The 24996-nt window shown below is 39.2% G+C and overlaps 1 protein-coding gene and 1 long non-coding RNA gene across 2 annotated transcripts in view; both read left to right on the top strand.

The window, feature by feature from the left end:
- Positions 1 to 24996, top strand: part of GABBR2 (gamma-aminobutyric acid type B receptor subunit 2) — a 487844-nt gene that overhangs the window by 12672 nt on the left and 450176 nt on the right. The gene's annotated exons all lie outside the window — the stretch shown is intronic.
- LOC119145256 overlaps positions 2407 to 24996 on the top strand; it is a 30329-nt gene continuing 7739 nt past the window's right edge. The window contains exons 1-2 of the long non-coding RNA XR_005103370.1: positions 2407 to 2751; positions 20668 to 22635. This is a non-coding gene — a long non-coding RNA (uncharacterized LOC119145256). The remainder of the gene's footprint in view (positions 2752 to 20667; positions 22636 to 24996) is intronic.

Here is a 24996-nt window from a genome sequence, read left to right as displayed (position 1 = left end):
TATGACTCGTGGAGCCCCATGTTCCCACTTAGTTGATGAAAAGATTTGGGCATAAGAAGAAGAGCAGTGCAGAGCACCTTAGCTGCTGAAGTTTGGCAATGTGAGTACCTCCCACTTGCCCCCTCTCCTCTCCTTTAGTGTAGTCAATGCTGAAATAATGCTGGTAAAGAAGGCTGGTTCAAGGACTGTTCATCAACAAAATCCTGTTTAAGCCTCTAAGAAAGGTATTAAATGGGATTTAAGCAACATCTTGGCCTACACTGGCCCTCTGCTCAGGGAAGAATTTCATCCTGAGTTTAAAAGATGTTTAAAAATATGTTTTCAGTAATCACATTATAGAATCATAAGACTAAGCATCAGAAAATACCTATTAAGTCATTGTGTTAAATTGTTGCTATGCCGGACTGTGCTACCGGAATGTGCTTCCTACTAGCATTGTGCCTAGCTGATGTGCTAAATTTATCAGTATAGGGAGTTCCATAACAAATTTTGACCCTGCTGCGTTTGATTTGGTCATAGCCTTGTACAGGACGAAAAACAGTACCTCCTGCCCGCCATGAAGGGCTCCATACAGCCTTGCTGCTTTCTGACTATAGACAATGGTGATGAAGAAAAGCAAGGTTATGCATCAGGTATTTCTATTTCCCCTTGTATTTGTGTCCAAGAATGCATGGAGGGGAATAATAATTGATTGGGCTCTCTTCTTGCCCACCCAGTTGCAAGTGAGTTGGCAGACGAGGCACTGTGGACAGTTAGTAATAAATTGAGCGTATCTCCTGCTTGGGGCTATTTGCTGGGCCCAAGGCAGACATTTATTGCTTCTTTACTCAATATTATTTTGCTCTTTTACTTTTATTTATCTATTTACTCCCATGCCCTCATGTTATGCAATATACAGATTGTAATTATAAATTAGAATGTTTATAATTAGACTTTATTTGGAGATTTTCTGTAGAAGCTTTTTAGTTCATGTCAGTTTCAGAATAATGTATTGACCTGGAAACTGTATTTTGAAAATTAAAATTAAAAAAACACCTTTACTTTCTGCAGCAAACTAATACTTTGTTTTGAAATGTCAACTATTCACAAAATAAATTGCCAAGCTCTGAACATGTAATTTCAAATTTGATTTATACCAAATTAAACTTCTGCCTGTGAGCCCTTCCATTTGTTTTCCTTTCAGGTTATTGAGTCATGAAAACCTTTGAGGTTTTGGGTTTCCATCCCAGCTTGGTACAGGGTGTTTCTTTTGAAATCTTTTGAATTTCCACAAGATGGCAAAACAATTTGCTATTCAGCTGCATGTGTAGTGACACTGTGCTGAAAGTTGGAGCTTTTTTCTTCTTGAACAGGCATCTCCCAGGCTAGATGTTCCTCATCTCCCTGTCCCTGGGCTTGGCTCTTGTGTTTCCCTCCCTTGCCTTTGATAGCATTCCAGTAGGTGTAGGGGGCTTTCTGTGCATGGGGAGAGCCGGCTGCTTGAATGGAGGGAAGGGATCACCCAGGTGTCTGCTTACACCAGAAGAGTGACATTGCTGCTGTGAAGGGAGGAGCAGGGAGGACGGTGCTTGCCTGAGGGGTGAAGTAAACTGCTAGTGCCAGGGGACAGAGGTTCAGGCTCTTCTCTGGTGTGATGGTCCTGTTTATGTTCCCTTCTCACCCTGGTCAGTTTTGATTTTCCTGCATCTCCCGCATTACTATTTTCTCTGCATTTCTGCATGCGCAGCACCTGTTCCATTCTGTAGCCTGGCATATTACTTGAAAAACTGCAAATAGTGTGATGAAATTACTTAGCTAGCTACAACAATATGTGAAATGCCTGTCAAACGCTTGTACATGGGAGGAACAGGCTTGGATTCTGTATATGCTCACAACTACCATTGCTTTTCAGGGCTTCTGAGAAAAGCAGAGTCAGGCAGAGGATATACAGCTTACAGCTGATGCAGCTTTTGCACTAGAAGTGCATGAAATATCAAAGCTCAAGACTGCATGTTCCCTGTTTGGTCTGTATGAAGCCAGTTGAAAATGTGATCTGTTCAAGATAAAACAGACTAAAGCAGTCTTCTGACCCGACAGTGTACAGGTTGCTGCAAATATGAGTTCAGTATGCAATCACTTCAATCAGTCCCTAGAATATCTATTTTCAAAGGAGTCATACTAGTTTGTTTATCAATTTTTCACCTATGGATGAATATTTCTGCTATAGAAATGTTTAAAATGACACATGTTTAAAATTAGACTTGGCAGAGCAATTTGTCTAGAGATTATTCTTGTGAAGTATTGATTCACAGCACTGCTGTGAGCTGGATTACTGTCCAAATTGGAAAGCCAGCCGTAGAGAGGTCTTTATCCTTTAATAACAATTAGCTCCTTTCTTAGAGGGACACAGCTGACTGAAGCAAGGAAAGCTGCAAAATGTCGGGCAACCAGGGGATCTAAGGCCTGCTCTTCAGGGATGTGGGCTGCAGGGGAAAGGAAGGAAGAAAGAGATATGCACCAACAAAGATGGTTTTCTGGAACTGGAAACTAGACATACTGGCGCTGTTTGTGTTACTAATAATCAGGTGCTCTGAGGAACTGGATCGCACCCGCCTCCCCCTTCTCGGGCTTTCACCCACCAGCTGCCTGATTGATCGGACAAACCTAACAGCAGGCGTGTTGCCCGCCATCCATTTAGCCTTGAAACATTTATACAAGCATTCGTGGATGTTGAAGAACTATGAACTCCAAGTATCATTCCACGACACGCAGGTAAATGGATGTAGGTGTAGAGCTGTGTTAACGTTTGGGCCTCCTTTGTGAGCACAGTTTTGGAAGCTTGTGACTGAATCCTTCCCTGGTGGCTCTGCCAAAATACTGTGAACATGGCTTTCTGGAAGAGTTTGGGCTCTCAGGTGGGTGCCTGACTGTGACAGTGATCTTGCAGTGGAATCATGCCCTGCTGGTTCTAGAAGTAGGAATAAAGAGCGTGGGAATTAGGAGGGATGGCAAACACCTATGGCTCTCTGGGTTTCTGAGGTACCCAGAAAGCGTTCCCCAGATCCATGGCTTGCTGAGTTGCTCTGTTCTTCTGCATTCTGTTCTGTGTCTTGCTCTTCCTGCTTTCTCTGGTGACAGCTCTATAGATTGCCGCCTTCTGCATGAGTAGGAGAGAGGTCGGTGCTGCGCCATCACGGCAGGGTGTTTGTTTTTATAAAGCCTTGCTTGCTGGTTTGGGGAAAAATTAAGAGCTGATTCAAGAGGTGGGGGTTCTCAGTAGCTAGATATAAAGAGTATTAGTATCTTTCGTCATAATACTTTCAAATTTGAGAAAAGCTGTGGGTTTTACTTTTTCTTGTAGGACTCAGATAGCTCTTTATCTTCTCTGCAGAAATTAAATCAAGACAATTAATTTCTAAGGCCTGTCTTTTAGGCTGGCCAAAATAACAGTGACAAAATTAAGAGGAGGGACTCACATATCTGGGTGATCTGGAACTGTAAACCTGTTCTTAAAGAGATTTTCACTGGTTTGAACTTATGTCTCCAGCATTGGAGGCGTGTTGTGGAGCAGATGCTCTCAGACTCCTCATATGCATTTACAGGCATATGTGCATACAGGCTCCATATATAGTAGTAAACTGCTTAATATTTTGAAGTTGCAAAGTAGTGCATCTCAATATATTTGCTTATCTATAAACCTTTAAACATGGACTATACTGTAATGATTAAGTTATTAAAATTTGACATTATTACACCAATAACAGTTGCACTGCATTATGTAATGGGAAGAAGGTATTATATGTCTTCTTTTGATGCTCTAGAAAATTATCCAAGGGAGAAATTCTAATGTAATTTTAATTGTGCATTTGGTTCATAAGCACTTATGTATAATTTTTTAAGTGCTTTACATATAACAAACATCATTCCATATGCGATAAAGTTACTTGAGGAGATCTTCCATGGTTAATAATGTAACACAAATCTATCAACTGCATATACTCATTGAGAACATTCTTGCTTGTAAATTATTTTTAATACAATTTACTATTTTATTTATTTGTTTATAATTTCCAACTGGAAATGTAATTATATGCAGTCCTGAGAAATGCATATGTCTTAATTTCTCATGTAAAAAGGATAAGATGTCCAGCTTAAATAACTGAAAAGTGTAGATGTGAGTTTAAGTGATCAGCAATTAAAACCTACTGGTATTTTCTCAGATTCAGTGCTTTTAATCCTGTTTCATTTGGGCTGGGGGTGTGTAGGTGGTTGTTCGTTAGTTGTGTTTGCATAGTTTCTAGTTCTAGGAGCAGCTCCAAAATATTTTTCCTCACATAAATGTTCAATAGATTTGAACTACAGAATGTCAGCTCTGTTGCACTGACCTCTACAATTTGAATTGAAATACCGAAGTAATCCATAATTCTCTTTTTGAAACAACCCCTGGAAAAGACATGTCATGGTGGGTTGTCAGGGATTAACAAAATGCGGGGTATTAAGATTTCTGATTTTTCTTCCTGGTTCTGAGAGTAAAGCACACATTCTTGAGTTTTAAATACTGATTATAGACAAGCTACAGAGGTCCTTGAATTTAATAGTTTGTCAGGGACAATATTGATGTGCCTCAGTTTGTTAACGTTGTGAGCCCAGATGTGTCGTATGTGACCTTATACAACCTTTCAATTAATTTTCTTTTAAGTAGAAAATACAGATACTTGGCTTTTTGGATGTGAGATCTTTCAGGAGTGGGACATATAACTGACTTTTTGGCATAGTTAACTAGGAAGAGTTACATCCAAAAATGTTTGTGTTGCTTTTGCTGAAGTAAGAATGGAAAGAGATCACTTCACCCAATATGTGGTCTTACACAGGGCTTCAACAGTGTTGTAGCTTCATTCATGAGCACAGGGGAGCAGGGCTGTACTCTGTCCTGTGCCCCTGGATTCTGAATCCACATCCTCTGCCTCCCATGAGAGAGCACTGCCCTACTGCACAGAGGGTGTTTTGGGGATGGTTCTCAGTCTTTTGCTTTGGTACTGTTTTATTTCAACTAATTAAGCTGTCACTACTCCAGAATGCAAATGGTAACTATGAGGCATAGGAAGCACTCTTGCAACAACTGTCTGAGTTCTTTGTATTAAATGAAGCTGTTTCAGCAGGAGCCTTTGGGAAAGCTTTCTTCAGCAGTGTACTTTATAACTTGGTGGCTTTGGCACTGAGCTGAGAACTGAATGCTTTCTTTGACTGATTTCTTTCAGGTCTCCTATGATTTCATGTGCGTTTCCTAATTACTGTGTTGTCAATTCCTTGGAAGTGGGAATCCCTTGAACAGTCATAATGTAGCACTTTCACATAAAAAGATGCTTAAACATTCACTGAGAATGAAGAGCTAGTGAGTGAAAATGATCTTCCAGTTTGGTAGTTGGCTGCTTATCCCTCAAAGAGTACATCTATGTCTGTAATGTTTATTTATTTATACCAGAAGGACAGTGTTAACAGGACTGGTATGCCTCTCGCTTTAATCCACCCCAAGCAGCCGTATCTTGGAGAGGGGTGTGATGTGTTTCCCCCCTCCAGCTGAAGCAGCGCTGAACTTGGGTTTTGTAGAGAGCCCTAATCCTTGAAGTGTTGGACAAAGCGTGTGGGAAAGCAGAAGAACTACTTCTGCAGATTTGTGAAACCAACCACGGAGCAGCTTTTTGGTGTAGTGGTGAAAATTATGCCCTTGAGGTTTTTACCCATGGGGGTAGGCAGCCAGGTATAATTGATCTGTCTGTGTATCACTTTATTTCTGTCTTTCACCATATGACTGACATATAGAGGCTCGCCTTTCGTGCCATCCTCAGGGTGACCAGGTTGATGGATTCTTACAGACTTAGGCAAATCTAAAAATAGTTATACTGGTGGATAAAGAACAATAATTTTGTCCTTCAAAGTTATTCTTCTATTATTACCTAGTTTTCTGTGAGTAAGTAGCCAATACAAGGACTGTAAAGCCAGTGCTTTGATTAGTGATGATGTTAACAGGAAATGTTCATGTGCTGTAACTGGGACTTGGCTTAGGCATACAAATAGACCTAACTACCACTGGGATTTTCTGAGTAGTGTTGATTTGCACTCAGATTGCTTGTTGACACCTGGCTGAGTCTATCCTAATGTGTATCATCTCTGACAGGGATGATACAACATGTCCCAGTCTGACTTAAAGGCTGGTTGTTGTCTTTTCTTTGGGAATAAACTGGTTCATTTCTAATGGAATGACACAGTAACATGATAGCTGTGTGTTGGCTTATTTAAGGCATACCCTTTATGTGATGAATAAAAAAAACCCAACCACAAAACAGCAGTGGAACAGTCAGTGAAAGTGACATTGATAAGCAAATTATTTCTACAGTGAAAATTTCAAGGTGTGCTTGTTTTCTTATCCTACCTAAACAGGAAAAAAAATTCTGCTTCAAGCTCAAGATGCAGTAAACTGAGGTTTTTTGGATTGTACATGTATAGGAATTTCTGTTAAAAAGCAAGTAAAAAAATAGACATTTTGCAATGGCATTAACATACAACATCATTTATTAGAGTATTATTTCATAAACAAGAAAAAATAGCTATTGGTTTTCTTGTGTGCAACTGCATATGCAGATCATTACGTATGATCTGTAAATCCTTGTACATTCATGTTTTCTGAGATGCTCTATGAGACCACCTGCCAGGACAGGCATAGGAAACAAAAGTGTCATGTCATTCACATTTGGTAAAGACTTGACATTTTGGAAACTTGTGTAAATTGGTGTCCCAGGAAGTTATTACAAGGCCATGTGTTTAGTAAGTCGGTTCTTGACATCTAACATTCACATGAGCAAGGTATTTTATTTTGCCTCTTAGAGAATACAGTTTCTCAATACAGTATCGTAGGCATGAACATCGTGAACCATAAAATACTTGTCAAATGCTAATTTTAGCTTTCTTAAACTGCCATATCACTACCCCTATTATTAGAACTGTCTAACTGAAAACAAGAAGAAAAGGTGTTCTGTTATCTATATTTTTTTCCTCCAGGAAGTCTTTATTATGATTCCTGGCAATAGCTCTTTGTTTTCTAAATCATGTATTTAAGAAAAGGAATAAGTAGATGAGCCTGGGTAAATTCCTTATAAGCTATTCTTGTGAACTGCCACAAAAGGTACCCAGTTTCAGTTTTATTCTGTTTGACTTTTCAGTGCAGCAGAGGTTCAGAGATGTACAAAGGCTACACAACAGTTGCCTTATGTTAACCCTTTCTAAATGTTATTTGAGCTAATTCTCATATAGCAAAAAGAAATGTAGTTCTTATGTTTTGGCCCCAAAGGACTCACTCTTTATTCATTGATGTAATTCTATCTTTTTACTCTATCTCCTCAGTGTCTCCATTTATTTCAGGCCTTTGAAGTTGCTTGGTATAATATGCCTTATACATATGGATGGTGTATAGGCAGACATCTGATGTGAGAAAAATGACTTGTGCTTGGCATTTTTTGTTTTCCTGTTGCTGCTTCTGAGCCATAAGGAGTCTGGAGCAGAGGAGTCAGTTGGTGAATCCAGTGAGGGCTGACAACTCAGGAGAGGGGTCTGGTGCTGTGAAGCCAGGGGTGCTTCCAGCCATGTCCAGGGCAAAAGGGCTGTGCTGAGACAGGGCTTCATCTGACCTGGGTTTGGAGGTATGAGCTGGGGATATCTCCCTTCAGCTAGTGTGGCGGGGTTTCCTGTACTGTCAAGAAGTAGGCACTTCTATGTGGAGAAATTAATCTGACCTATTTTAGGTGACTATTTTAAGATAAAAAGACTTGTTTCCTAGAGAAAGCTTAGTTTTCTCTGTGAAGTACAAAGGGAGCCTCGGCTGGTTAGTATGGATGTAGATGTCTCCTACGTGGAGATCTGTGTTGCGTCAGCTAGAGCCTACCCTAGGTGTCTGTGGGAATTTTACTGTAAAAAGATGTAGTAACAATGCCTTTTCCATCACCTCTGTCTTTCAGTGGGATTGCAGCATATGGTCGAGAGAACTCACTTCCCACCACCCCCTCTTCATCTTTGTCTGTTACAAAACCTCCTTCTTTGGTCTCTCGTGTCTAGCCAGAAAACCTGGAAACCAGGTCAGCAAAGCCATACCATGTGCTGGGAGCTGGGGTGGTGGCAGCACTGTGGCCAGGAGTGAAGAGCGGGAAGCTCCTCCATGCCACTCCCGTGGGCACCCAGGCCACCACTCACCGGAGCTGATGAAGGGCATGACTATGGCGTGGGTATGCCTCCCCATTCACAGCTTCTTCATAGATTGTATTTTGTGATGCTGGGGAAACATATCCTGCGCTCTGGTCTCGCTTTTAACTCTTTTAACTCTTGTATAAGGAGAAAATTGTGAGGAGAACTATTCATGCAGAGCACAATTTCTTTCAAAATCACAATTGCTATCACAAAATTGCATTGCTATCACCAAGCCTTAATTTCAAAAGCCAAAGGAAGGATAGTTTAGACAGTCTTGACATAACTTTTGAAATTACATGCACTTACATTTGCCTTTCAAAATTAATTTCAGTTGAGGTGGTAGAGAGTTTTGAACTAGATCACACATGAAAATTCAAAATAAAAAAAAGTAAAAATTTAAATTACTCTTTTTATGAAGGTTAATCATCTCAGTCAACACAAAATGGATTATTTCCAGAATTCTCTTTGATAGAGAAATACAATGTTTGTGATTTTCTATTTCTAATAGCATCAAAACCCCTTGCAAAATTCTTCACAAAATCACTTTCTCCTGTTCTGCACCTCCCTGCTTATAGTCTCCTCGTGGATATTTTGCTTGTGTGATATTCTACACAGATATATATTTTGTAATGTTTATTGTGAAGGTTTCATAAAATGCCTCTTTTTGCATTGTAAAATGAAAATGGAGATCTATCAGAATAATCACATTCTGGAAAAAATAGTGCATTTTACACTTCATTTAGGGCAACTTCACTTCAGGTTTTTATGCTGGTGTGCTGTGTTTCAGTGAACCCAGATCTCTGGTGAATACTATTGTTCTTGGAGCAAATTACATGATTTTGATTTGTGACTTGTGCAGTCAGCCTCTAAAGAAATATCACCAGTAATGCCTCCATTCTGCTGTCATTCTCAGACACATCTTGCAATTTTCTTAGCTTTCACAGTAAAGCACTGATAAAACAATGCAATGCAGGGACCTGTTTTCCTTCTGAAGGCAAGGAACTAAAAAAAAAAATAATTGAAGTTCTGGATCATTTGCAATTAGGCTAAAGTGTGGCAGCCTGACAAACTGCTCTGAGAATGGTGAACTGCTGGACAACTCATACAGTGTCAGGAGAAGTAAACCAAGGTTTCTTTCAAAGTAAGTAAAAGGTGGTCAGACCACTTGTCTGATTTGAGTAGTTCCACTGAAAGATTAAACATTCTGGTTTTGCATCACACTTAAAGGTAATTTATTTATTTATTTATTTTGCACAGACAATCTTTTAAAATAAAAATGTTTTTCACGTTCAGGTGCCATCTATCTATTTCAGATACCAGCTGACACCATACCACTAAAAGCATTTTCTTGTTTGACACAGAGGCATATTAAATATTTTAAACATACAGAAGGACTCTGCAGTAAAAAAAGGAATGAAGCACTGTTCTCTGAGGCTCTTCATAGCTAGTTTTTCTGGTGATTCTCCAAATCTTCTATGTCTACCATAGTCAAAGTATTTAGTCCTGCTGTCTGTTTCCTCTGTCTGTGGCTCTTGCCCTCTTTACCACTGCAGGGATTGTCTTGCTTGCTGTTAACATAGGCGTTATCTGGGCTCACATCCTTACTGCTCCAAGCTCCTTTCTCCTGCCCATGACCACTGACTCTTGAGTGCTCTGTGACATCTCATCTGCCCACAGTAAGCAGGAGAGGCAGGGATCCAAGAGAGAGGAGTCATCAACAGGAGGCTGATGAAATGTTGTGAAGAGGAAGTCAGCGTTCCATGGGGTTTTAAAAAGAGAAGAAACAGAAAAAGGTGTTGCCCTAATATCTTATGAGCAGTTTCCAAGCACAGGCATCCTTTAGGAGTGCATGCTTTGGTATCATCTAAACCACAAGATATTCAAAGACCCAAATGTTTTGAACAGAGTGCTATATTTGAAGAGGTAGGGTTTGAAGCTGTAGTGAGGGGTGTTAACTCCAGAGGTATTTAGCAACAGAAAGATGAGAGAAATGAATTTTATTCACATTTTTGTTTGGAATTGGCTTCTTGTTGCTGGGTGGATCCAATATTACTACAGTACCTTGCCATAGCAATATATTTCATGGATTGCAGGCTGGAATGGAAGATTTTCTGAAAATGTTATTAAATGCATTATTTAAGGAAATTCATGATGGTTTTGTGATTTTTTTCTCAGTTTTGTGATTAAATGCTGCCCAATTAAATATGTGTTCATTTTTACTGTGAAGGGAGGGATGTTGAATTGCATTCACCGTTTTGTTCTAATGATGTTCCAATTCTGAACCAACACTAACAGAAACAGGAATTCCTCGATATATAAGAAAACTCACAAGAAAAACTGACAGGTAGCTGGAATTGGTTTACAATATTTATGTGGTACCTATTAAATTATTAAAATTTTACTGATACAATCAGTTGTGTAGGTGCTTGTATTACAATGGGAAAAATACTCTTGATCCAATTCTCATTTACACGAAAGACTGTTTTACTGAATCCTGACAAGGTCAAGGTGTCTTAAAAAGGTCTGATCTTTAAGTCTGCATAGACAGAAACCACATCCACAGCCAGAAGGATGAACTTCAGTGTAAACTTCTTTCCACAAAACTTGGAAAACAGTATTAATAAAGTAAGACATTTAAACTGTGGAGTGGTTAGAAATGCAGTGAGATACAAAAGTCAGAGGGTCATTTGTCTTAAGTGTGGTGTCCTGCTAGCTGAAGTCATAGTGGTGCTATAATACAGGCATACTTCTAAGCCAAGTGAAGTGCCAAGCCTTTATCCTTGGGACTAAGATCTATTTATTAAGAGGTCGTATAGAGAATTTTCTGTTTGTGAAAACATGAGAAATGCCTCTCCTTTGTAGCACAACCTACATACCAAACAGAAGAGGAAAAGCAGATGACAGAAAAGCAAAATGAATCATGTGGGCTGTGAAAAGGATACTTGCAGGTAGATATTGGTTTATCAGTAATATTTTGAATACAGTAATGTTGGCAGTGATAGGCATGGTGGTAGAAGTGTTAGTAATTTTGTTGTGCTTATAAAAGAACTGCTAGTTCTTAGTTTCTAATTTTTGTTGTTACTGCTGTCTGTCCTAACTTGATCAAAACCTGCGAGTAGATTAATTTGTGAAATACAGTAATCTTGACTTCATTAGCCTGAACTTCCATGGACCATTTCCTCTATCCATCAAGTGATTCCTATGTCAGCTTTACCAGTCTCCCTCAGAACTGTAATTTATCTTTTTGAAAGATGTGCAATTTTTAGTCGGAGTCTTCCAAGGGTGAAGAATTTACTGCATCTTTTGCAAAGTTTTACCAATAGGCAATTTCACATATTATTTATTTCTGGTTAAACTTTGCTGATTTCATATTTCAGTTGTAATATATAATTCTGTCTCTGTTAGATTTAAGATCATACTGTCTTCTCTGTATACTGATTGAGAGAAATTTGAAACCCATCTCCCTGATAACATAATAACTGATTAGCATGAGAAACTGAGGATATTTTAAGATTTCACAGTGTTTCTTGTATCAGTGAAAGTTTGTTAATCTTTATTTACAGAACATTGCATATATAAATATGCAATTCTCTCAACAGAAATGATACGATAGACACATTGGGTACTTTGACTTTAAGCTTACTAAAAAGCCTGTATGTGTAAACATGTGTACCTATGTAGCACTATAGGAGAAGATGTAGGGTTGTGGCTAGTTCTGGATACAAAATCAAAATGACATTTTTCTTCCTTCATGTTTCATCTCTCCTGTATAAGAGTTCTTATGGTTTATAGACATTTCTTCAAATCTCTGGAAGAGAACTACTAATAAGATTGCATAATTTGAAATTACGGTATTTCTAAAGCTCCCATTACTACTTATTTAAACAACTACTTTCTAATACACTTAACTTGTAGGGCTTTCTGCCTTGATTGTTATTGAGAATACTGTCATTCTTACTTTTATCTATGTACTGCTAGTTTAGCATTATAAAGTTCCTAAATACTTCCTCTTGCTTCTTAAGACCTGATCCATAAGTGGGATGTGTATGTACGGATAGCACCCATCAAAGCTGAACTGAACTAAGTGATGATGGATACAAAGATGATATCTGATTCATCACACCTATTTTTAGATATGTGTGTCTGAGCTGGTCAGCCTTTATGGTCAAGACATTTAGGTGTATGCTTTAAAATGAGATGAATCCTGTTCTAGAAGAGTCTGTTTCTTTCCACTGTCTAACCTATATATTTAGCATAACTATCTAAATTTGGTCAAATGAATTGCACTATGTATCCAGGCATATAGATAGCCATTTGTTGTTTTTACTGTTCAGATGCATGAAGATCATTTGCTTGTTGATTAGCTCCTTTGCAAAGTTGTGTATTTATGGTTTTCTTACCCCTTCCTGTTCATGAACTGATCTCTTAATCCAGGAAATACCTTCAAGCCTGTGTTTGTGGTATTGAAATGCCTGGATGCCACCTAGGTTTTTACATGAGAGATCATCCATTTAGAGTCTGAGAATTAAACCCTCTAATGGAAATACATCTTTGCACCTGAAGGACTGCTACCTCCCAGCATCTGCCTATGTAACCTAATATGCAGATTTTGTGTTTGTCTAATTTTCTGCTTCCAGTGCTGCTTCTAGCACTGTGTTCAGATTTGTTTTTGTTATTGAATATCTTAATTTTGCAGGATGCTTTTGCTAATTAAGGATTTTACAGCTTTGAAAATTTAATGTCTTTTGTTATTTTCAAAACATATTTCTAAACTAAGTTCCTTGCTATTATTTCTTTGTCTTCGTTAGTATTCTCAGTAGCACCCAGTTTAATAGCATCAGCAAATTTCCAGCAAATTAACCAGTTGTTTATTCCTTCCATATAAAAATTAAAATGTTAAACAGGACTGTTCTGACACTGATCCTTTGACAGTCTAATCATAATCAGCTTTCCCAAACTTAGCAATTTGTTGTTTATCATCACTGTGGTACTTCAGCCACAGTTCAGACTATCCTGTCACACATATGTAATCATATATAATTAATTTGGTGAGATAATATAAGATGATATGCTAAATTTCAAATATTCTAAGTGAGTTCAAGTTTAGTTTTCAATTAAAATTTCCACTCAATTGGCAGATGCATCAGGAAAGCAAATTCATTGAAATTAAAGTGCAATGCATAAAATATGAAATAGAAAAATGTGGCTACAGTATTAAACAGACATTAGATAAACCAGTGATAAATCTATGTATGAGCTGTACTCCATGATAAATATGAGTACAGGAGTAATAGAAGGGGTTCAGAGATGGGTGATGAGGCTGGTCAGAGGCCTGCAGATGCTTCAGTGAGAAAAGACCCTTGTGCAGTGTGGATCTGATTGAAGCCCCATGCTGCCTGATTTGAAAAAGGAGGTCAATCCCAGGTATCACATTCCAGGAGACTTTCTCAACTAAGTTCTCTGGAAAAAAAAAAAAAGCACCAAATTGTCTTTTTTTTTTTTTTTACTGTTGCATTTTTCTTGGGTTAATTAAATATTAATTGGCCCAGACATCACACGTAGAACCCCATGACCGTGGTTTCTAGTTTCACTGGAGTACCCACATAGATTCTCTGTATTGCCTGTCTTATCTGAGTGTTAGTCAGTCTACTTCTTTTATTCCCCAATGCATAATGCCCAGGAGAGTCACACCCAGACAGTTCTGTCCTGTACCAGTTCCTCTGATTTTTTTGAACTGATATATAAAATTGCTGCTTTCATTCCTATTTCATGTAAAAGTTGCCCCAGATCATCCTTTCCTTTTTTTGACTCAGGATTGCCCAAACATGGCTTTTTTAGAGCATAAGGAAATGTGGGAAAACTCTGTGTCCTTGAAATGGAGCTGCTGTCTTGGAGCCTTTCCATAGCATGCAAGAAAAAACCCACGTAGCAGAGAGCTCTGAAGTGAGTGCTGGAAGCAGTGAGGAAGGTGGTGTGATGAATGGTCAGGAAGCCACTCTAATGCTTTCATTTAAAAATAGACTTGCAGTCTCTTGTGTGGTTGCAGAGTAAAACTTGAAAAGGTAATAGGAATGCATTCAGAAATCAAAAGGCAAATAAACAATAAAAATTTATTATGATTAGGTTCCGCTTCATGATAGCTTGGAGCCTGACTCATGACTTTTGAATTTCTGTAACAGATAATACTAGAAAAATATGGTTGGAAGAGTGGTTGATGACTGGAGGCAGGGCTCTATACAGAGGGAACTCAACAAAATCGGGTTGAAAGGAACCAATCTGGGGCTCTTGGGTATAAGACATTGACATAATGGCGTGAGTCCAGTGGAGGGTTACCAAGGTGGTTAAGTGGTTGGAGCACACGATGTACAAAATTTTTTGTAAAATTTAGTTTTGAAATACTATGTGTAAGGGAAGGCAAAACAGATGATACTTGGTGAATCACTAGTATGAAGGTAAAGTGCAGCTACTATACTGAGCTATCATCTCTTCATCTCATAGGCGGCTTGCAGCACTCATGTCTGCTGAAGGTACAACACGGAAGGGTACAAGCAGCTCAGGATGTTTCTGGAGGGCATTGGTGATAAATTCCTACAACACAAGTGATCAGAGAGCTCACATGCTGATGAAGTATGGGCTAATGAAGTGGACAGTGAGGTGGACTGAAAGCTGTCTGAACTGACAGGCTCAGAGCGTAGTCATCACCAGCACAAGGTCTAGCTGGAGATCAGTCACTAGTGGTGTACCCCAAGCCTCAATACCGGGGCCAATATTGCTAAACCTTTTAATTATTGATCAGGATGATGGGACAGACTGTAGCCTCAGCAAGCCTGCAGATGATACAAAACTGGGGATAAATGGCTGTTATACCAGATGGGTGTTCTAGAAGGATCTTGACAGACTGGAGAAATGGCAGACAAGAATCTTGGGAAGTTCAGCAAATGGAATTGCAAAGTCCTTCCCCCAGGGAGCAATAACACCAGGCACCAGTACACAGTGGGACTGACCAGCTAGAAAGCAGCGTTCCAGAAAAGGCCTTAGGCATCCTGGTGGACAGCAAGCTGACCATGAGCCAGCAATGTGCCCTTGCGGCAAAGGCAGCCAACAGCCTCCTGGGGTGGCTGCATTACAAAGAGTGCTGCTGATGGGTCAAGGGAGGTGATTGCTCTTGTCTACTCAGCACTAGTGAGGCCACATCTGGAGTGCCAGTTCTGGGTACCCCAGTACAGCAGAGATACGGACTTACTGGAACAAGTCCAGCCACGGGCGACAAGGATGATAAGCATCTCTCGTGTGTGGAGAAGCTGAGGGAGCTGGGATTACTTAGCCTGGAGAAGAGAAGGGTCAAGGGAAAACCTGTCAATGTTTATAAATGTCTGATGGAAGGGTTTAGAGAACAAACAGCTAGACTCTTCTCATTCATTCCCATTGAGAAGACAAGAGGCAATGGGCATAAGCTGTTACACAGAAAATTCTATCTGAATATAAGATTTTTTTTATTTTGCTGTGAGAGTGGTTGAACACGGGAACAGGCTACCCAGAGCTGTTGTATAGTCTCCATCCTTGGCCATACTCGAAACACAGTTGGACAGAGCCCTGGACAACTTGGTTCTTCTGACCCTGCTTTGAGCAGTGGGGTTGGACTAGATGATCCCCATAGGTCCCTTTCAACCTCATTGTTCTGTGGTTCTGCGATTGTGTAGCAAGATAAGCTAAGTTGAGCTTGAGTGGAAAGAACTGAAGGAATTTCAGGAATATCTGGGTATCTGAAGTATTGGCAAACTAATAATTTCCTGCTTAGTCTGTGGTGAAAACTACTGTATAGAAACCAAGAGTGAGGTTACCTAGTTGTACTATTGAATAGGAAACCTGAAAGATAATTGGAATTGCTAAGTATTGAATATTTCACTTAAGCATGTTGTTACTCCACTCACCTTCCAGCTTAAAATTTGCAAAGTCTTAGTAATGTGAAATAGTAGAGCTTAAAAAACCCCAACACCTAAACAAATGGGAAGACAAGGGAGAAAAGTGCATGGTGAAATGAATACAAGGAGGGACATTAGATTCTTATAATCCATACATAATTTGGGTTCTATAAGAACAGGAGACATGAAAATGGATTGATATTAATGAGTTACGAGAAAAACCTGCATTTTGCCATAAATGTTTTGCAAAAGCACAGTGAAGTAAATGAGTGAATTGTTCACTGCTCCTGCACTGTTGCAAGTCATCTGGGAGATAAAGAAGTTCTTGTAATAACAGGCGGATGGAAAGGTCTCCCCAACAAAGCAAGCAACCTGAGAAGAGTTCTGCGTTTCAGTATGGGGTTAGTTCCTCAGCCTGCCAAGGAGGTAATTGTTTTGCAGCTTTTACAAGTCACTGATCATTTTAACATAACTGGAACCAGTCAGCAGTTGGGTTCATCTATTACATTAAACTTGACTCAAATGTCAGTCTATATGTAAGATTAACAGTGGTAGAATCACAGTTACTCATCATGAGGCTCCAAATGTTTTCAGGGCAGAATTTTTAAGATACATCAGGAAAAAAACTGTGGAAAAAACTTTATTATTTGAAAACAAGGTATTTTATAAGAAAAAAAAGAGAAAAGGACTTTTCTGGTTATTATGAAAGAGTCTCCAGTCTGGAAGTCAGGGTTGTTCTAAATCTGAAACAATATATAGGGAGATTGTTCTTACATATTTATTGTTTCTGGCAGTAATAGCAGGAGTAGGAGTAGGAGTAGCAGCAGCAACATGTAGTCCTGGGAAGAAGCAGCTGTCAAACTCTCCATCATCCTGAATCATCAGATGGGTACGGTTCAGTTCCTCTGTACGGGGGGGCTACAATACCGGCACGTGTCGGTTTGCAAGCAGTGGCTTGGGTGAATACTCCTGTGGGCTTTCTCATAGGTCACAGAAGCCTACAGTGTTGTACAGTGCTTCACAGATGGCACTGGTAGTGCCATCATCTGGTATAATCCCAGGTGGGATCTGACACTTCTTTTGTGGGGCACTGCAGGATAAGGACTTCATAATGGGTTTACACAAGTCTGGTAGGAACCTGCGCGGGCAGTGTTTGGAAAGTCAGACAGGGGTGTATCAATGAGACACAAAACACACACAGTATCGTGTGAAAGAGATTCTGCTGGTGTGACCAGAGCCTGAAACCCATGGATGTACCCTGTTCGGTGAATGCCCGGTCCAAAACAAAGTCTGTGGGAATGGTGGCTGCTTTGTTTCTTTATTGCAGTCTCCATGTGTTACAGGTCTGGGAACTGACTTTTGGTGGTATCCTGTAGCTTCAAGTTGCTTTTGCAGTAGGACTTCCATAGCCATTGAAGTGAAGTGACTATTTTAGACTAATATATTTTAAATCCGTTTGAAAGGAAGAAGCAGGCAAACTTGGGGTTATAACCTGTGAATGTTTCTGTTGGAATCTAAAAATAAAAATGCAACATGTTCTTCCTATCTGACAGCTGCACAGAAGTTCAGGACAGGATCTATAAATTTGTGTTGAAGCTTTTTCCTTGGTGCTAGCTGGCAGGTGGAATTAGAGGAATCAGAAAAACGATCTGGAAAAATAGGTACAATTTAATACAGACAAGTGCAGAGTTCCAGCTTTAGCAGTGGCCAAATTTAATAAATACTTTCCTTACTTGTCTTTAGGTCTTTGATGCATGTGACTTAATTTGGCAGTTTCCCTCAGTTTTAGGTAAAGGGTTCAATATATCTTTGTTCATTACTGACAAGGGGACTTATTTTAACAAAAATGATCAGAGAGGGTTTGGGACCATCAGTTCTTTCTACACCAATTGTCACATATTTACATTGGCTGTAACACATCCCTAAATCTTTATGAATAAATATTTTTATTTATTTTTTATATATATAGTCAAGATCTCTTACTTAAATGCATCAAAATCTTATAAGAAGAAGTCATCTGATAAGAACAGGGACCTGTAACATTCACTTAAATGTAGAGTGTGTTTGAGAAATGGTCATATGAAGGGCTTGCTACTTTTTTCTTTGCTTATCTCTTTTAGGACTCATTTCTGCCACTTTTTCTCAGTTCTTCAGTGTGGTACAGCTCATTCAGTGAAGATCTGCTTTTCTTCCTGTCTTACCGTGCATGAATTCACATATTAACATCTGGCAAATTCTGCCAGATGTCACTGAAATTGTTTTTTAGCTTTAGTGCTGGAGATTTTATCTTGGCTTCAGATACACAGGAGGTTTTTGATTGCTGTGAATCTCTGTCCTGCTGCTTCTATATTCTCCACGCACAGGGTGTTCTGTGGGGGAGCTGCCAAAGGAAGGGAAATGCCAGGGGTATAAATGTACCTGGTGCATCATACAGAAAAACAAGGCCATGTTCCCTCTCCTTTTTTGTTGTGAAACAGCTAGGAAGAAGATAAAAAAATATGGGACAGACCTTTCAACCTGTGGAACTGAAAGTATTACATATAGTAGGTTTTTATCATGCCAGGTGTAGTGAAACATGGAAATGTCTCAAAACCGTTCATTTCTAGATCATGAAAAAAAAAAAAGTCCACAGTAGGGGGCTACACTTTTGTCTGTTTATAGGGTGATCATCTTTTCTGCATCTCCTGTTCCTTTTGCCTCTGACAGCAACCTCCCACGTTCTCACTCTGCTTATGACTTGGTATCCTTACTTTTCACTGTATCTGCTTGTTCTATCTAGTTTTTGCTTTCCTTCTCTATACCTTTTCTTTCACACAGTGCCATTTCACCTTGACCTCGTAATTAGCCAAATAATTGTCTAGAAGTTTTTCTATTCTGTGCATAAAAATAGTATCAGGAAATTAGCTTGCTACTTAAACTGCACCACTGCCCTGCAACAGCCTACTGAATCAGTCACTCGAAATATTACTGGAATTATTGGCTGTTGCACTATTCCTAAATGCAATACAAATCTATGTACTTTATCTTCTCATGACAACGGTAGCTTTAAATTATACTTTTAAGCATACTTTACTGTAGTTTATTTTGGGTAAATGGTTTTCACACATAAATCACATCATTGTTCCTCCAGCCAGCCTTATTGTAAGACAGAGTTATAAATATTAGGAGATACGGTGTCACTGAAATTAGAGGTGGAAGAAAACTGTTTTGCTGCAGTACTGATCAGGTATTGATCTCCTAGTTGAGGATATTCTGACAATACACAATTTCATGCTTACCTCTCAGTAGTATCATCATTCAGATCCTTACACCTAATCGTCTGATAGAAGTTACATGCAAAAGTATTCTATTCCATGTGTAACAGACAGCAAAACGTTACGTCTTTGCTGCTGGTAGAGGATTCAGAGCTAACATTTGGAATAAAAATGCCAAAGGAAGTGGCTGATCTTTCAATCAAAAGAGACAGATAATTTTTGGCAGCAGGAGGCTGATTCTGGATGATCATGTGTTAGAGTTATACCAGCGACTTATTTAAAAATTACCAGTCAGCCAAATAAGCAAATAAATAAAAGAGATGTCATTATGAAATCAGCTTCAGGCACCTAACTTAGATTTTATGAAATATGAGGTGGAGAACAAAAAGCAAAGTCATTGTGAAAGGCTTACATGCGCCTTGGTGAAGAGAGGAAAATTAAGGGGTGTTTTGTGTGTAATACCAGCAGAAAGTAGAATTAATCCTAGAAGATACTGCACACATTTTACACAGCAGCAGTTCTGCAGGGATTCAAACAGACTAAAGTGACATCACTGATTCTGTGGTAAGTTTTCATGTCCCACAGACTTTTCTTAAGAAATCGAAGTAGTGTCATTGCTGTTCAGAAAGCTATGTGGTCTTTGACTGGTGTAGTAATAAAACATGTAGTCTAGCCTCTCTGCAGATCTGATAAGAAAGAAAAAAAAAAAAAGAGAATGGGTACTTTGATGTATGCAGCATGGTGTCAGAAAAGACATAAAATATATGCAACCTTAGACTTTGCAACCTCTATTTCAGTCTTCTTGGCAGATTTGGATGGTAGACGATATGCTCCCTGCTTGTATTTTTTCAAGCTCCCTGATTTGTGTATATTTAATAGCACACTACTATCAGAAGGTTATCAAACCTAATGTTGTACTTATTTTTTTCTTGCCTTTGGAGTGATAAATTGGGGATGGAGGAATGGGAAAGCAAGTGAATTTGTCTTTCTGCAATCTGAAGTAAGGTTCCCTACTATCCATTTGTACCCTACAAGGCAAAAACACTCCCTCACCACACTGAATCTGATCTCCATGGTCTATTGAGCAGATAGATGCATCAAACAGTTTTTATTCATTTACTGGGAAATATGCTAAATATTTCTGATTTAAGTCTGTACTCTAAATCTATATGCTGATTCTGATATGCCTAGGTGTTATCCATGCAATACATTAGCACAAAGCAGACAACATAGCTTGTCAATCACACTGATATGCATGTTAATCACTACTTTCCTAGATTCCTTGTCATCCACAAGAAATGCCTTGATGGCATTGGGACCAGCGGCATCAACACCAGTACAACATCCAACTCAACATGCTGTCAAAAACCCTTCTCATCTTCCTGCAGCTCTTGCTCCAAACACTCCTTCCCCTTACCCCCACAGAACAAGATCCTGATGTGAGATCACAGGACAAGACCAGGCATCTGCGCATCAGGTCAAGAGGAGATGTAGGAGAGGCATCAGGTATGAACAACTCTCCTGCAAATAATCCCCCTTTTTATAACTGACACTTTAATATGCCACGTTCATCATAAATGGATTAGCTGCCGTGACTGAACAGACTCAAAGAATATCTGAACTGTGCCTGAGAGCTGGTCGGCTCCACCAGAAAGTGACTCCAGGCTACAAATCTTGCACTTCATTACTCCAAGCGGAGGCCAAATGCAGCAGTTAATGTGATGGTACAGAGAGGGTGTTCCTGTCCCACTGGCACGGAGATGAACAGAGACTGTATTGCTACCAGAGACTGATGGGTCACAGTGGGGCACAAAGCGTGGTTGCCTTCTGCTCTGCCTTGCAATTGCTTTAAATGCCCTCATAATCATCCGCTCCGCAGGACTCTTTCACTTCTGTTGACTACCACATTTCCTTGCCTTCTTTCTTTCTCCAAAATAAGCCTTCAGGTCCATCTGTGGGCTGGTGAAAGAACATCAGTTTCATCCTTTGGAAAAAAAAATCCAGGAGGTGTCACTTGAATATTTTTCCTTATTTAATCAGATACAGTAACGCAACAGCATTAATTCAGTGAAGCATACTTTAATAATAACCTACATTCTGTAGTGGTTTTGATCCAGCTGTCTGAAAACACTTTAAAACATTAATACATTAAATTTAACACTGTCCCTCTTGTGAAGTAGGTAGACATTATAGCCTTAATTTTACAGATGAGAAAACACAGGCACAAAGAATTTAAATGCCTTGCCCAAGGTCAAATGAGAGATTCCTGCTAGAACTAAGAAACTGGGAAGAGGAAGGAACAGCGTGCTTCCATTAGCACTGCAGCAATCTATCCAGCTGCTAGCTTTTTAATGGAATAAAATGTATGCATCAGTGTAATCTACATACATTAACAAATATATTTGTTTATCTTCATAGGTGTAACAAGGCACTAGTATAAATGACTTCATAATCAAGAACATACTTTTAAATTGAGACACTGCATCAGAGTGAGAAGTAGACCAAAGACGACATTTTGACCAGCAAGTTTGTTCTTTTTTTTCAATGTTACAACCAAATCATCTATAGCATTATTGTTTTTTCTTGTTTCTTTCATACAATTTATACTTTTGATAAACAAATGCACTAAATAAATGAGTCTGTAACCCTTGCAGTGGCTGACACAAGTTAATACGTGTCTGGACTGCTGCCTCTGGAGATGAATGGAAAACCAGTTCTTGGGCATTCCTGCAGTGGTGTTAAAACAAACCATAGGGCGGTACCAAGTTGAGGCAAAAGCTTGATTAGAGAATGCTGTCAGGACTTTGGGTGTTTTTCCTAAGAAAGAAGAAGGTCTGGAGTGCTGTTAGGGGCTGCTTTGCAAGAACAGGGACCTCTGAGACATGCCTGGATAGGTCTGGGAATGTTAGCCAGAATAAAGGATGTGTAAATGGATTTTTTTCTTCAGAACTTTTCAGGTAAGCTTCTGATTAAGCACACCAGTCAAGGAAGAGCCATACCATGGGTCTTAGGATTTGAAAGACCCTAAAAAAGGGTTTCACCATGTTATTTAGGAGTAGTGCTGATGGGTCTGTGCTGTGTAGAGATGTTATTCCTAGGTTTCAGAAAGAGACTGATAACAATGTCAGAGAGTGTGGGCTGAGAAGTGACCTGCCCGAGTAGCCAAGTAACAGCAGATGCAGACTGTCACACAGCAAGAAGGCAGGACATGGACAAAAGAATGATTATGCATCTCAGGATAGTAGGTAATGAATGATACTTGTCTCTATGTTGCCTATTTCTAATCTTACAGTATCCCTTAGCTCTACCTCTTGCAGTATGTTGGGATGGTACCTTTCTGACTGGCCACTTGGACAGATAGAAGAATGGGTTTCAAGCCACTTTACTCCGTAAGCCTTAGTGTTTATCTTCAGAAGAGTAGGACAAATCTCCGTGCAAAGCAGGTCTTAAATAAAGTTCATTTAACAGTAATGAGGACTGAAAACAAAAAGTTTGATTTTAGCGTATTTTAGGTTTTTATGTGAGAAAGCTATGGTAAAAAGAAGGCTTATATGGCCCACAGAGCTGAAGTCAGTTTTCCATTTCTTTAGTGCTGTATTCTCCCCATTGCATAGCATAGAGGGTGTATGTGTAATCTAACTTCTCTTCTCCCTGGGGCCAAACAAATGATGTTCTCCTAAAGAGATTTTCTTTGTAGCTTTGGAAAATCACTTTCTTCTCTTCAGCTGTTCCATCTTGTTACATGTCCTAGAAGTACTTGCAAATTTCTGATTTTCCTCCCCTCCTTTTCCTGTAATCAGTTGCCGCCAGCCACTTCCGTAAGTGCGTATTAGCTTGTTGTCAATTTGCCCAGCTTAATCTATGTAAATACATATAAATGCTTTTATCTCTACTCTCTTCCCCTTCCCACTTAATTTCTTCTGAGATTCTCCATATCTACTCTGATTTGTGTTGCATGCAGCTCTGTTCCCAATTTTGAATAGATAACATGTGCTTATGTTGTACATCTTTGCTGCTACCCGATACCTGCATATTCTGTATGTCTTTCAAGCAGTGCCTGTTGCATTCATTTGCCCCTGTAGAGAGGTTTTAGATCTTTTTAGGAATCATGAACAAACCCCTTTGTCAAGCAAAAACATCCCACTAGATTGATTTTCCCTTGTTCTCTGTGGAGAAGAGGACCAGAATAACATAATACTTAAATAGAAAATACGGTCTGACTGCATATGCAGCAATTAAAATTCTGGCTTCCGAGATGCAAGTAGCAAAATCCTAGCTCCTCAAGCCAAAAGACAAAAGTCTTGTCCAGAAAAGTCCAAGCTGTGGGTTAGAGAGGTGGGAGAGCTGGAGAGCAGTGATGCTTCCAAGTTTGGACCTAGGTACATTTCTAGTTATCATTTACTCTTCTGCATATTTTTTCATACCTCTTCCCACTTGTTAGTCTATCATATGGTGCTCCATAAATGTCATTTGTCCATAGTCCATCTCACTGTTCTTAGTTATGTAAAACCACCTCACGCCAGGGCCTTCTTCCCTGAATCTTCCTTCCTTCTTCAGCCCAAATCTCTGGCAGAACATTAGAAATGGGAGACCTTCCTTCTTGGTCCATGTAGCTAATGAATACTTTGTCCCAGACAAGCCTTATTCAAGGGGGTGCTTTACGTTGCTGCTCCTGAACAGTACTGCAAGTGTCTTGGACTGAGGGTAACATTTGTCCTCGTGGTGTCACTGATCAATGGACAGAGAGAAACACCGGTTAAAGCAAAGCAAAATGAAAACCTCTGAAACGAGCAAGAAAGAAAAAAAGAACTGATCTGTGCCTTACCTCTTGCTTCATTGAAAGAGGCTTCAGCTTCCTGCTGAAAGTTTATATTTTATGTAGACTGATGCATAATATGAGCGTGATTTGTATGCTGTGCTAGTCGATGATGAACTGAAGCCCCAAGAAAACATCATCAAGGTGTTTTCTTTTCTGGTGCGAAACAACAGATTATTTTTTATAATCTGATATGCATAGATTGGCTTAATCTGTATTGATTTTTATATAAAGATCTGTACAACAAAGGATACTTCTCCTCTTCCTCAGGAACTAACTTCACATCACCTTTCACAGTCCTACATCTCCATAGAAATGGCTTTCATGATGGAAAATCATGGAAAGTGTTACCTAAATGAAAAATACAGAGGGTTGCCAGATAACTTAGAAGTCCTTAGTTTTTAAAACTTATTTTAGAAGGTCCAAGTGTTTCTTTACCCATAAGGCTAAAATTATAGACAGAGAGTAGATACGGCAGCCAGAGGTTTATGCAGAGGCATTTGCTACATTGCTCTTACGAACTTCTTTTGCCATTTATAGTGCATTTGATGGTGTATTGTCTTCCCACAAATATATTGGTATGTCAGGTGATATAATAATAGTATGGTATATGCACGACATAGCTTACTATATTGTAGTGTTTTTTATAAAATAAAATAGAATAGTAGTAATATTAAATAATTGTGTCAGAGATGGCTTCAGACCTTCAAGCACATTTAAGGAACTTGTTTAGAGTATTTTTTCTGGATGTATATGTGAGCTAATGCAGAAGAATAGCTCAAAGGTGGTT

The sequence above is a fragment of the Falco rusticolus genome, chromosome 3 (assembly GCF_015220075.1).
Source record: "Falco rusticolus isolate bFalRus1 chromosome 3, bFalRus1.pri, whole genome shotgun sequence".
Taxonomy (NCBI): Eukaryota; Metazoa; Chordata; class Aves; order Falconiformes; family Falconidae; genus Falco; species Falco rusticolus.
This window is presented reverse-complemented; position numbering and strand designations above follow the sequence as displayed.